The following is a 13626-nucleotide window of genomic DNA, read 5'->3' as shown; positions in this document are numbered from 1 at the left end:
TCATTTATGAATATTCTTTTACTTTCCACCACTCAAAATGTTCACTGGCATCAGACCGATCCAAACATAGGTATTTTTTATTTAGTTTTATTTATTTTTGATAGCCTCTATGGACGTTAAAAGCAGTATCGTGAATGAAGGATATGCTTAATAACTCCCCGGTACATGTTTAAAAAAAATCCCAAATTTGGCATGTATATTTATAGTCAAGACCTGAAGGTATCTCTATGACAAGATTCAGTTATAAATACAGCGGCACCTCGTCCTTGAGGCATAAAAAAAAAAAAACACTTACGGGATTTTGTACAAAATTTGTGAACTCATTGTAAGTATTACAACTTCGTCATTTATGAATATTCTTTTACTTTCCACTACTCAAGATGTTCACTGGTATCAGACCGATCCAAACATATGTACTTTTTTATTTTGTTTTATTTATTTTTGATAGCCTCTATGGACAATAAAAGCAACATCGTGCAATGAGTATGAGCGATGATGGGTATATATACTTTTGGAAAAAATACCAATCAGGTAAACTCATTCCCAAAAAATAAAAAAAGACGCTGATTTTTGCAGATCTTAACAATCACCAAAACAAAAAAATCCACATGTAAAGGTTTATCATGCCATGTTCAAAGAAATTTTGCTCCTAATGTGCCAGTACCCCAATGTGTGAGTAACCTATTTTCATTTATTTTTCTTCCTCTGAATGTTAACTACTGTTTCTTGATGCTTATGTGTTGTCTTTCCTCGTGTAAAGCACATTGAGTTGCCTTGTGTATGAAATGTGCTATACAAATAAACTTGCCTTGCCCAACGTGGCCCGGGCTGCGAGGGCCCTTTATAGCTGCTCGCAGCTCTATTTTTTTTTTTTTTTTTGAAAACCAATACATGTTGTATTGTAATGTATAGTAAAGAGAGAGATACACTTTTTTTTTTTTTTTTTTTGCAAACGGTTACATATGAAGATATACAACACTTTTATATAAAAACAGTATAAAAGAAAAGCATGCGTATATAAAAAAACTTCAGCTATACACTTTTGTTTCTCTTTTTTTATTTTTTTATTTGCAAACCGGTACATATGAAGATATACAACACTTTCATATAAAAACAGTATAAAAGAAAAGCATGCGTATATAAAAAACTTCAGCTAAGAATTAATATAACTAAGAAAGTGAAATAACACATGGGGGTGTACTTTTAATTCGATAACACATTGAAATTTGTTCAAATCCTCAGACAGGTTAAAGGGGAGATTATTTTCTATTTTGTACTTTGCACAATCAACAAACAAGGTCATAATTGCTGCCAAATGCCCCACATTCACATCGTCGTTGCACCAAACATTTAAAATCGATTCTATTGTTAAAGATGTACCGGGTTGGCTCATTTCGATAACATCTCATACAACTAAATCCCATGGCTCATTAAACAATGCATTTGACAAAGATCTCACTTTTTGCATAACAGATGACATTTTTTCAAGAGACACATCACTATCGGGTGCATACAGAATCGATCTCTCTAAAATTTCTACCCAATTATGCCCGCCGTAATAATAGCGAATAGTCAACTTTCGTAAAAGATTCCCCCCTTTTTTTTTTTTTTTTTTTAAACAACGTGTACCAGGTGTAAATCATATCGATTGTTTTGGGGAGTAGAGACCCCCGGCCTCCAGCCTCTGTGTGTTACTTCTTCAATACGATCAAAAATGTCAGACTCGTTAGCGTAGTCGATCAAGATGTGTCGTGCTGCTGGTGTAATCGTGGTGATATTTCCAGGATATTTCATCAGACTCAGTATGCATTGGATGGTAGAGACGAATCGACCATTAAACAGTGTATCTTCGATGCCTGTAAAATTTCTAGCGAGATAGAAAGATTCTTGTTCAGAGAAGATGCACAAATGTCTCGGCTGCATAAAATGCTCGGTGTTACAACCTACACAGATTTCTTTAGCATATTTCATCATCGCAAACCTCAACATGTAACTAACTGTTTGCTTGATACAATCGTAAGAAACACCATTCACCCAATCGCCAGGTGGACGATCCCAGAACAGCTTCTCTTCCAGCGGTGATCTATGAGGTATCGCGTCTGCAGCGGCGATTACCAAGGACAAATCTTCATCGGAGATGCGCAGGTGTCGGGTTCTCGTTGTCGCTGTCCCTGAAGGTGAGGCGGGTGAGTTTGGAGGTGTTATTGGAGCTATTAACCCATTAATCTCACCCCCAATATCTCCATCTGCTGTGACATCGGCGCGCGCTGCAACAGCATCAGCATCAACAACATTGTGAGGTGCGATATTTTCCAAGCGCGCTCCTTTGTCACACTCCCTCAACTGATCGTCATCAGGCGAATGATCGGTGGCTAAATTAGCCCGTTCGTATTCCACAATGCGCGCGAGATCCTCGTCATCATACTGCGGCGAGGGTTCTTCTGAAGATGGTGCAGAACAGCTTCCACGATGGCCGTTCCTGGAGTCACTCTCCTTACGTATTCCGCAATGTGCGCGAGATCCTCATCATCATACTGTGGCGTCGGTTCTTCTGAAGTATCAGGTAAGGATGAGATCTCACCGAAGGTGTGTCTGTCGCGGGGGGAATCTTGCAGAACAGCTTCCACGATGGCTGTTCCTGGAGTCGCTCCACTTTCTTGGGCTGTTGAAGATTCATCGACGGATGCGTCGTCCATGGCGTTATCCTCATCATCTGAGCATTCAGGACTGGAACCAATGAGTATCGGTGGATCGTAGACTGTTTGCACGCCAACCGATACTTTGTCCACAAACAAAGCGCGTCTCAGTGGAAGGGCATCAGGTTGAGACATTTTTTTAAAAAAAGAGGTAAAAAACTCAAAGGTTTTCAGGGGAAAAAAAGTTTCTGTCCCATGGCAGGTAAATGTGTCTCCTTATATGAGAGAGAGAGAGAGAGAGAGAGAGAGAGAGAGAGAGAGAGAGAGAGAGAGAGAGAGAGAGAGAGAGAGAGAGAGGAGGGAGAGAGGGAGGAAGGGAGGGAGGGAGGGGGGCGGGGTAATGAGGAGGGGCGAGGGGTGGGGTAATGAGGAGTTTTTTTTTGTTTGGGTTTTTTTGTGGGGGTTACTATACAAATATCAAGGGCTTTTTGGTTCCTACAAAATTAATCCACTGACGACAAGAATAAAACAGCTCAGTAATCTTTGCAGATTCTTTGCGACGTATCTTTTCATCCCACTCACATAAAGGAATAGTAAGTTCATTCAGCACGGCCCAGTCATTAGAATTCAATGTAAATGGACCGTTTGGAAAAATATTATCATTCCCATCATATTCCATGAAAAAGGAAAGCTCTCCGATTTTATAATAAAATCGGTATCCCCAAGAAGTATTTGCATCCAATTTTGCATCCAGCCCACCGTACTTCCAGCGTTTTCCTTTGTAGGAAATCTCCGTAAAAAGAGCTGCTGCGGTCCAATTCTTGGTTTTAAAGAATGTCTCACTTGTAATGTCACAAAAGTTTCCATAATCATGTTCTCGCGTCTCTCCCCGACCTCAAGGTATGATTGTGAGGGACTTTTTCACTCTTACAAAAATGTCTGTATCGAAAAGCTCCTCCTACATTTTTTTTCTTTTTTTTAAAAAAAAGAAAGAGCCGACCTTTCGTCATTCTTTTCATTCTTTTATTCATACATCTTATTCAAATATAAGTCTGTATTGGGATTCGTGTATGTATGTGCGTGCGCGCGTATGTTTTTTTCACAACATCTGGAAGGAAACAAAAAAAACAGAAAGCCATCCGCTTCGCTCGCACATTCTTCTAAAGTCATAAAACAACCGTCCCCCACTACCCAATCAGTCCCCCACCTAATTTTGTTTTTCTATTCCTTTTAAATCTCACCTCGTCTTCGTGTCAATATGAGAAAAACAGACATGGCCAAAAAGAGGAAAGCCATCCCAACGGTCATCTCATCGTGTCATATCTCCTTTAAAATATCGTGTACTCCCGAGCACCTTTCAAAAGGGCACACATGGATCTTCATCTTCCTGTTTTTCTCTATTCACTTTTTTTTTACCTCGACACCCCAATTCCTCCCTCCCTGCCTCCCCCTCTTGGGATTAATCATATCGGCCCACCACGTCGATTCTTACATTGCTCAAAAGTAGTCATATATAATCTCCTCCTCCTTCTAGGACCCTCCCCTAGAGGTTCATCATGCTCAATTCATTTCCCTCCTCCCCATCCTCCCCCCATCGTCATGCTGCACAGACACACAGGCGCACACCCCTCCCCATTCAATTCCTTCCCCATCCCCCCCCCCCCCCATCCTAATGCTGCACACACACACCTCTTCATCTCTCTTTGAAATCCTAACCCTAACCCTACATCCTTTTATCGGCATCCTGTATCGATCATTTTTATCGTTCCCTTTCATACGACGTCATCAAAGCGGCCTTTGATCGTGACCTATTGACCCCCCGATCGATCATTTTTATCGTTCCTTTCATACGACGTCAAACAAGGCCTTTGAACGTGACCTATTGACCTCGATCGATCATTTTTATCGTTCCTTTCATCCTACGTCATCAAAGGACATCAAAGGACATCAAAGCGATGAGGCCATCAATCAAATTTTGATCGCGACGGACTAAAATGGCATAGTCTATCTCTCTAAGGTGCATAAACAACTGTTTCAAAGGCAGTACTTTTCAAAAATAGATTTCTCTATTAACAATCCAGTAAAATTTACTCTGGTAAAATGAATTCCACATTTTCTGGAAATCATTAAACATAAAGTGCCTTTAGAAATAAACTTTTTTTTTTTTTTTTTAAACAAAAATACTTCACAGATTTCTGTACTTAAAAAAAACAAAAAAACAAAAAACACTTCACTCATTCAACTAATGTAGTTTGAACCAACACAAAATATAGCTTATTCAGTCAATAATATTTCAAGACTTCAAACATAAAGTGCCTTTAGAAATAAACTTTTTTTTAAACAAAAATACTTCACAATTTCCGTACTTTTACAAAAAAAACAACAAAAAACAACACTTTACTTATTCAACTAATGTAGTTTGAACCAACACAAAATATAGCTTATTCTGTCAATAATATTTCAAGACTTTCAAACAAAATCATCCATGAGAAGCATAAATTGCCTCAACAGCTTTAAAACAATATTCTACAACATCAACTTGTCTTAATTAGGACGTAACTCATCATCCACACATCACGTCAGAGCTGTCCTGTATGCTTTTTTTTTTTTCTTTTTTCCCCAGTTATTCCAGTACTTTAGTTTTGGTTGTGTTGTACAGTTTGGGAACATGTTTTATAGACAAAATATTTTCCCTTTCACTTTCGCTGTAGTGTGGACGTACCAGAGTGCAAAAGCCCCGATTGTTAATGACCGCTTACGGACTAAAAGTTGTGATGGATTACCCCGGGTTTTCACCGGATGCGGTTGCGGTGCGGTTGCGGTGCGGTCCAGCGACGCAAGCAATTAGATTCCATTCATTCGAATGGTGCAGTTTACACCGCTTGCGGGTGCGTTGCGTGTCGACTGCGGAGGGCCTGCGGCGTGCCGCAAGCCTTCCGCAAGGATAGACCTATTTTCTATATACGCCGCAGCGGTAGGCCTCCGGCAAATGGCAAGCTACCACAAAACACATCGAGCGGGACAGGAAGACCGAGGCAGTTTCAAAATAAATTTCTGGTTACCTTTCAGAATAAAACACTCGCCAGCTCCTATTTCGCAAGTTTTTCAGCAAAACGTGACGTGGGCGTCGCCGGGCCATGTGCTCATTCACGGTTTAGACACCAGCGAACATGGACGAGGAGAGGTTTATATTGGAGGTGGAAAACCACAAAATAATATATGACACGGCACATCCTTTTTATAAGGACTGTAATGTATTGTGAGTTTGATGTTCGCGATTGCTTGTTGTGCCCGTCTCGCTTGCCGTACTGAGCGGCAGCCGGACCCGGAAGACAGAAATAAAGAGTGGACCCGTACTGACCCGACTCTCGTTATTAATATACTTTACAAGGACAACCAAAAAAAGGATGCTGCATGGAATCTCATAGCAGAAGAAGAAGAAAAGGTTAAATCAAAAGAAGTCCACCTCTCTTTCTGCTTCTCTGTTGAGCACAGACTTTCTGTATGTTTGTCGTTGTGAAATGCCACATGATCGCGCACGCGCGGTCCCGCGAGACACGTTGGGAAGTGGGCGGCGACGGAGCTGCCGGACCGCAGCTGTGCGGAGCCGGTGTGGATTGACAAAAAAATTGACCCGTCCGGAGCACGCAGTCAAGACGCATCGCACCGCAACCGCACCGCAACCGCATCCGGTGAAAACCCGGGGTAAGACTTGTCTCGCCCTTTCAGAGCTGCAGGGAAGTTTTGACAGTCCTTCTATTTTTCAATATTTAGCAGCAAAAACCTGTGGATTCTTCTCCTCTAATCTGGGGTGGAAACACGAGAGGTGTGCTTGCACGTTTCCCGCTAGCTTTTTATCCTGAGGAAAATATGTCGCTCAGTAACTTCCGTTGCTGCCATCCTCACATTTTAGGGATGTAACGATAATGGCAATATCGTGATATCGCGATATTAAAACAGCTACAATATTTCGTCGTCGTCATGTCATGATGATATTAAAAGCAGCACATCTGTTAAAAGTCAGGCTGATTGCCATTTGTGCAGTTTTAGCACCTTTTTTAATGATGAATTACTTACATTTTCCTTTCATTGAACAAAGCAGTCAGGGTAGTCTGAGCATAATAATATTCTAATATTCAAAGGCCTTTCCATTCTTTGTGTAGATGTCTGTCGATAAAAAAAAAAAAAAAAAAAAACATCATGTGGTCAAGACAATACCTGAGAAAGATATGCTACATACTGTTTACTAGTGTTGTTCCGATACCGTTTTTTGGCTCCCAATACCGATACCCAGCTTTGCAGTATCGGCCGATATCGATACTTAAGGTTTTTTTTCCTCAACATGAAAAAGCTGTCCTGCCATTGGTTCAGAGCACTCAAGGGCCAATAGGATATCTTAGATCGGCATGCAGTGAACATGTCACATACCATGTGAATGTCGTGCACCAGCAAGACACTAGAGATGTTACGCTCGAGCCTTCCTGCTCGAATCTGATTCGAGCAAATGAAGCGGAGGCGTGTCGAAGCACTGGTCCGACAACTGCTTCGGACATGCCGAAAATCACGTGACCACTGCAAACGAGGCCTCAAACGTCACAAATGTGTCAGCGACTTCACGGAGTTCACACTGTTTCACGGGAAAGATGAACTTGGTGTTTGACAAACCTCCCTTCAGTAATTAAAGCCCCAATTACTTGATACAAAAATTAGGAAAGGTAATGATCACTCGGCTCAAATATTTTCTCCATTCTAGGATTATGGAAATATGTATCCCATATAATAAAAACAATATCCCTGTTCACAACACTGCACTTACACATTATATTCTGTCGAGTAAATTTGATTCTATTTACAGTGCGACCAAATAGACAATTTCAGAGTAATATTTTCACTTGGAAGAGCGTAAAATAAATAATAATAAAAAAAATAATAATAGTCAAAATTCTAACTCAGGACCTTCAGTTTGAGAGACAGCTGCTCTACATGATCGGCCACGGAGCTCCTGACGTCAGTGATGTGTATTAGTATATCGCTGGTCAGCCGGAATTTTCCTACAAACGTCTCAGCTGAAGCTGCAGATCACGGAGTCGTTGCTCAACCCATGAGAGATAGGCTTTTATCATTTCTTTTTTTTTTTTTCAAATTCTTTATTTTATTCTCTTCCAAGTGTAAATAAATAATAGCCTACTCTAAAAATACTTTTTTGAACACCAAAGACAAAAACAATACAAAGATTTGAAAGTTCAACTTTACTTGTGTAAATAACACTTTAAAAGGACGACACAATCCCACAGTTGAAAAAGATAGACATCTACTGAAACTTAATTGAACTTATGAAATGCCGAGGCTCATATATGATCGCAAGTAATGAAGCTCTGTAAACAAACAGTGATTCTAAAAAATTCCATGTGTACTGGTTTGACCAGCAGATGGAGCTCTTGCAGTGTGTCAAATGCCTCGAAGCAGTGCTTCATTTTAGGGCAAAGAAAGGCAATTGTCTCGAAAGTGGTTCATAGTTTCGGAAAGCCTCAGTTTATCCATCCCTAGGCGACAGGGAAGCCAGCACATTTGTTTGTTTGCGTGGTGACGTCAACATCTATCCTACAACCCGACTAACCTAACCACAATACACCCGAATGAAGTGCACAATTAATGTAGCCTGTGTCCAAATTCACAATGCTCGGTCCTCCGAAGGGCGAATTTGTCGGCTGCATGACGTCACTCCCGGCGCGACTAGACAACACGCACAGACTTACACATGAATGGGGTGTCAGTCAATGCACTACCGACAAGCAACATTGACAATTAGTCCATGGGCCAAAGTCCAAAATTGGACTTATCGGTACCACTCAAGGTGGCAGAATCTAGTAACCTTTTTTTTTTTTTTTAAAGGTACAGGTCTATAGATTATTTTTTTATAGCCTATGACAACCCGTCCTAAGTGGTAGCTTTGTCACCTTTATCAGCACATGAATTTAATCTGTCCATTTGACAAATTGGATTCTTGGCGTTGGTGCATATCCTATTTAAAGCTTATTTTCAGATGCTTCTCTATCTTTTAGACAAGCATATTTGGTAGCATTTTAAAGGATGAATTCATAGCTTTCATTTGAACCCATTTTTACACCTGTCTAACAAATATTGCGGTCGCACCGACTCTTCAAAGTGTCAACAACAATTATTTTCCTACAATTTACGCCTAAACTGTTACTTTATTTGAACATTGTGAGGAGCAGCAATGACATTGACACAAATAACAAAAACCAGAACATTCACAGGACTGTAACAATTCAGGAAATGTATAATATCCAAATATTATTCCACTATTAGAGGTGACTGGAGAATCAATAGTTGAATATGGTGAAAGTTTTCACTTGCTACCACCACAAGTGGATATTCTAGTCTAAGTCTTTTTTTTTCTTTTTTTAAAAAAAAAGCCTTATATTTAGATATTGTAACTTGATTAACCTTTCCAAATATTATCTTTATCATTGATAACCTTATAGCTATACAAGTGCAAGAAGGCAGTATAGGCTATTTGCAACAATCAATGCACCTGCTACACAGTTATCAACAATAAATGAGATACTTCACCAGTCTTTAACTATCATGAAATCTCTGCAGTTCAGCAATATTGTTGTTGTTTTTGACCAGGCATTGTATGTAAAAGCTGTTGAAATCACTTGGAAACACCGGGAGCCATTCAATAGCATCATGTTAAGGATGGGAGTCTTTCATACTGCCTTTGCCTTTATGGCAACAATTGGAAAAAGGTTTGCAGATTCTGGTGTATGAGACCTTTACATAGAAGCAGGAGTGATAGCTGAAGGTTCAATCTCGGGAGTTATTGTTTGTCACAAGTATACCGTAATCACGCAGTAAGGCCCCACAAACTGCTGAGGCTTTCTTGAGATTAGCATGCGAAAGGCTTCCATCCTTGGTTAGAAGAGAATCATCAGGAAGATATAATTCACTTGGAAGCAACACTGCAAGAAGTCAACAACTTGTGTGGAAAAAGTATCACAGAAAAGATTTGATAAAACCCTTGAACATGGTTCATGTCAGCGTATTCTGACAAAATTCAATGAATACCTCACATACCTCAGAAAAGACAACGGTACCCTGTCGCCTTCTGGATGTCTTATGTGGACATGGTTGAGATTCTTCTTTGTCTTATTTGAGCATCATGAGAGGGAAATTAGGTGATGCATCAATTAGAGCCATTATTCCATGGTGTTTTGCATATGATAAACTGAACTATGCCAGATATTTGACATACTACTTTGCGCAAATGTCTTGCCTTGAGATCAACCACCCCAATGTTCATGCACACTTTTTAAAGGGTGCCTTTTCAGTCCAGCCTGGTGGAAATAATCCTTTTGGAAAGATTACAGTAGACCAGACAATTGAGAAGATTGTAAACATGGACACCCAAACTGCAGGAGGAACTAAGGGTTTCAGCCTGAAAATGGAGCAGTCACAAGATACTATCTCACCTCAGAAAACAGAAGTCAGTAGAAGTCTGCTCCTGCCTTGCCAACAAACTAAAGTGCACAGAAATGTGCAAACTGCAAACCTGCACCAACCAGAGGGAAGAGGAGGAGGATGTAGAAGTTGCTGTGACCATGGATGACTATGATGATGATGATTTTTATTAGGATGATACAGAGAAATAAAAACAAATTTTAATGCATTTGTGTGTTAGAAGGTGAGCTGTAACTTAGACACCTCTTGGGACAGTTTATTAAGTTGAAATTAAGTTCAAGTTAAGACTTTTATAAAATATCAAAGTAGAACTTGCCACTTTGGTGGATAGCAAGTGAAAATTTTTGCGTGGGCCCATATTTAACTACAGGTCCACAGGCACCTTTAATAGTGAAGTAATAGTGTAATATAATGCATTTCCTGAATTGTTACAGTCTTGTGAGTGTTTTGGGTTTTGATATTTGTGTCAGTGTCATTACTACACATCACAATGTTCAAATAAAGGTAGCATTTTAGGCGTAAATTGTAGGAAAATAATTGTTGTTGACACTTTGAAGAGTCCGTGCGTCCTCAATATTTGTTAGACAGGTTTAAAAATATGTTCAAACCCTTTAAAATGCTACCAAAACATACTTGTCTAAAAGATAGTTAAGCATCTGAAAATAAGCTTTAAATAGGATATGCACCAGCGCCAAGAATCCAATTTCTCGAATGGTGGGGATTAGAGTCATGTGCTGATATCAGTGATAAAGCTACTACTTGGGATGGGTTATCATACCAAAAAATCATCTATGGACATGTACCTTTTGAAATATTGTTTCTAGATTTTGCCACCCTGAGTGGTACCAAATTCTGGTTTGGCCCATGGACAAAATCCATTCATATGTAAGTCTGTGCGTGTTGTCGAGTCGCGCCGGGAGTGACGTGATGCAGCCGACAAATTTGGCCTTCGAAGGACCCACCCAGCCTTGTGAATTTGGACACAAGCAAAGGTTTTTTGTTTTGTTTTTCTCCAAAATTTCAAATACAAACAAAATAGTTAATAGTTAATAGTTAATATGCCCACACCTGCTCTGCGCCTCACACCGTGGGCAACTCCAGAGTGGAAGAGAGTCCAACCCCTCTCAAGAGGACTGGTACCAGAGCCCAAGCTGTGTGTGGAGGCGAGTCCGACTATGTCTAGTCGGAACTTCTCGGCCTCACACACCAGCTCGGGCTCCTTCCCTGCCAGAGAGTTGACATTCCATGTCCCAAGAGCCAGCTTCTGTAGCCGGGGGTCGGTCCGCCAAGGTCTCCTCCCTTGGCTGCCACCCAGCCTGCACTGCACCCGACCCCTTTGGCCCCTCCCACCGGTGGTGAGCCCGTGGGAAGGGGGACCCACGTTGCCTCTTCGGGCTGTGCCCGACCGGGCCCCATGGGTACAGGCCCGGCCACCAGGCGCTCGCCAGCGAGCCCCGCCTCCAGGCCTGGCTCCAGAGGGGGGCCCCGGTGACCCACGTCCGGGCGAGGGAAACGTGTATCCAAAGTTGATGTTCGTCATAAGGAGTCTTCTGAGCCGTGCTTAGTCTGGCCCCTCACCTAGGACCTGTTTGCCATGGGTGACCCTCCCAGGGGCATAAAGCCCCAGACAACATAGCTCCTCGGATCATTGGGACACGCAAACCCCTCCACCACGTTAAGGTGCCGGCTCACGGAGGGGCTTACCTCGTAAAATAATATTGTTTATGCAAGAGTCAAAATTATTATTAAAGAAAAAAACATATTTAACATATGTGATGGTAAGATTACCTATCTGTATCCCTTTAGAACAAATCCAATGTTGAAAGTCAAGCCAACAATTTTGAACATACTCACATAAAAGAAAAGAAGATCCAAATCTTCATTAACACTTTCACACACAAAAAAACAACACAATTTCCCACATCCATCTTAAATTTCTTCTTCAAAAGTTATTTTGGCGGGTAAATATTGTTAATATTTATTTCTGGAAGAAAGTTCTTAAGTAGAAAATTTTGTAAGTAGAGACGCATTTTCCATGTAAATGCCCTAATCCGTTCCAAGCCTCCCAAAATTCAGACATCAATGTTTTATAAAGCATAAAAATGCATCAAAACATGTAACAAATACATGTGACAATTAGATTATTGCACAATAAATGAGAGTTGTGCATAATGTAAAAAAAGAAAGAATAAAGTAAAGAATAAAAATGATGGTCATTTACCTTTTTAACTGCTGTCCTCATCGTTTTTTGCCCTCTTTGGTTCATGTTCCTCTCTCTCAGAAGTGTTTTTTTGCCTGGTGTTTTGTAAAGAACTGATCCATGGATGTTTTTTATTTTATTTTATTATTTAAAAAAACAAAAACAAAAAAACAATCCTTTGGAAATGTCCAAGGCAAACATCATCTTAGTGAGCAAATGCCCGGCTGGTGAACACTTTTTCTGGGCGATTCTTTTAAACAAATTCTGAAACTTCATGGAAACTTCCGGTATGGCGAGGCATCTTTTTCAAAAAAAAAAAAAAAAGGCCCGTCTTGTCGCAATTAAAAACTTACTGTGCCTTCATCAATCGCCAATTGTTTGAATTTTTGCACAAATTCGTTGGCCGTTAGTTCATATACATTTACGAAAAACTATCGGAACACCTCATAGGCCGCGGGATGAATGATGAGGACGCTGTATAGACACCGATCTAGTGTAGCGATAATTGGGTCGTCTTTTGGACGAATTAATAATCTGGACGTTACAGAGGTAAATTATATTTACCTCGATAACCTCTAGGGTCACCACGTTGGTTTTGCTTTGGGTTAACAGGAGCAAACAACGACCAAAATCCTTCTTTCATCAGTCATTTATAATCTAAAGTCGCCACACTCGATATTCAGTGGTTCGTTGTACTAACAAAAGAATAATAATCCACTCTGAAACACAGATGACTTAGGCGGAATAGAGTTAATAAAACATGCATTTATTCACGATTGCTACACTACAGAATCCAAACCCTGCCTATCTAACTATTCTACCGTCAGAAGAAAAGAAATAAAATAAAGTTAATGAAAATAAGGAAGGAATGCGAATGAATAAGGAAACAGGGAAAAGAGAAATTTGACCTGCCAGATCTGTGATATGTTTCAACCGTAAGTTGCACGCAGTGGTACCAATTTAGGGAACGTGGACTTACGAGGATAGGTGTTGCGTCGAAGCGAACAGAAAGGTCTTGAAAAAAAAGGGAAAAATAGTCAATGTTCGTTCCAAAAGGCAAGAAAATCAAAAGGGGGTATTCCACAGGTGATCAAGGGAAGCCGCTCAGGGGGCTGACGTAGTTGCGCGGCTCGTCCCTTGATTGGTCGGCGACTCGGCAAGGTTGGTTCTGCCGGACAGCTGTCCGACTTCAGGTGTTGGAGCTCGGTTCGCTACGCGCCTGCGTACGGGGAAGGCCAGCCGTTGGAGGTGAGCTGGCACTGCGGCGGGGTGCCACCGAATAGCAGGTGAGGTGCGCGGCTTAGG

The sequence above is a fragment of the Festucalex cinctus genome, chromosome 12 (genome assembly GCF_051991245.1).
Source record: "Festucalex cinctus isolate MCC-2025b chromosome 12, RoL_Fcin_1.0, whole genome shotgun sequence".
Classification (NCBI taxonomy): Eukaryota; Metazoa; Chordata; class Actinopteri; order Syngnathiformes; family Syngnathidae; genus Festucalex; species Festucalex cinctus.
The sequence above is the reverse complement of the archived record's forward strand: the minus strand, read 5'-3'. Positions refer to the sequence as shown.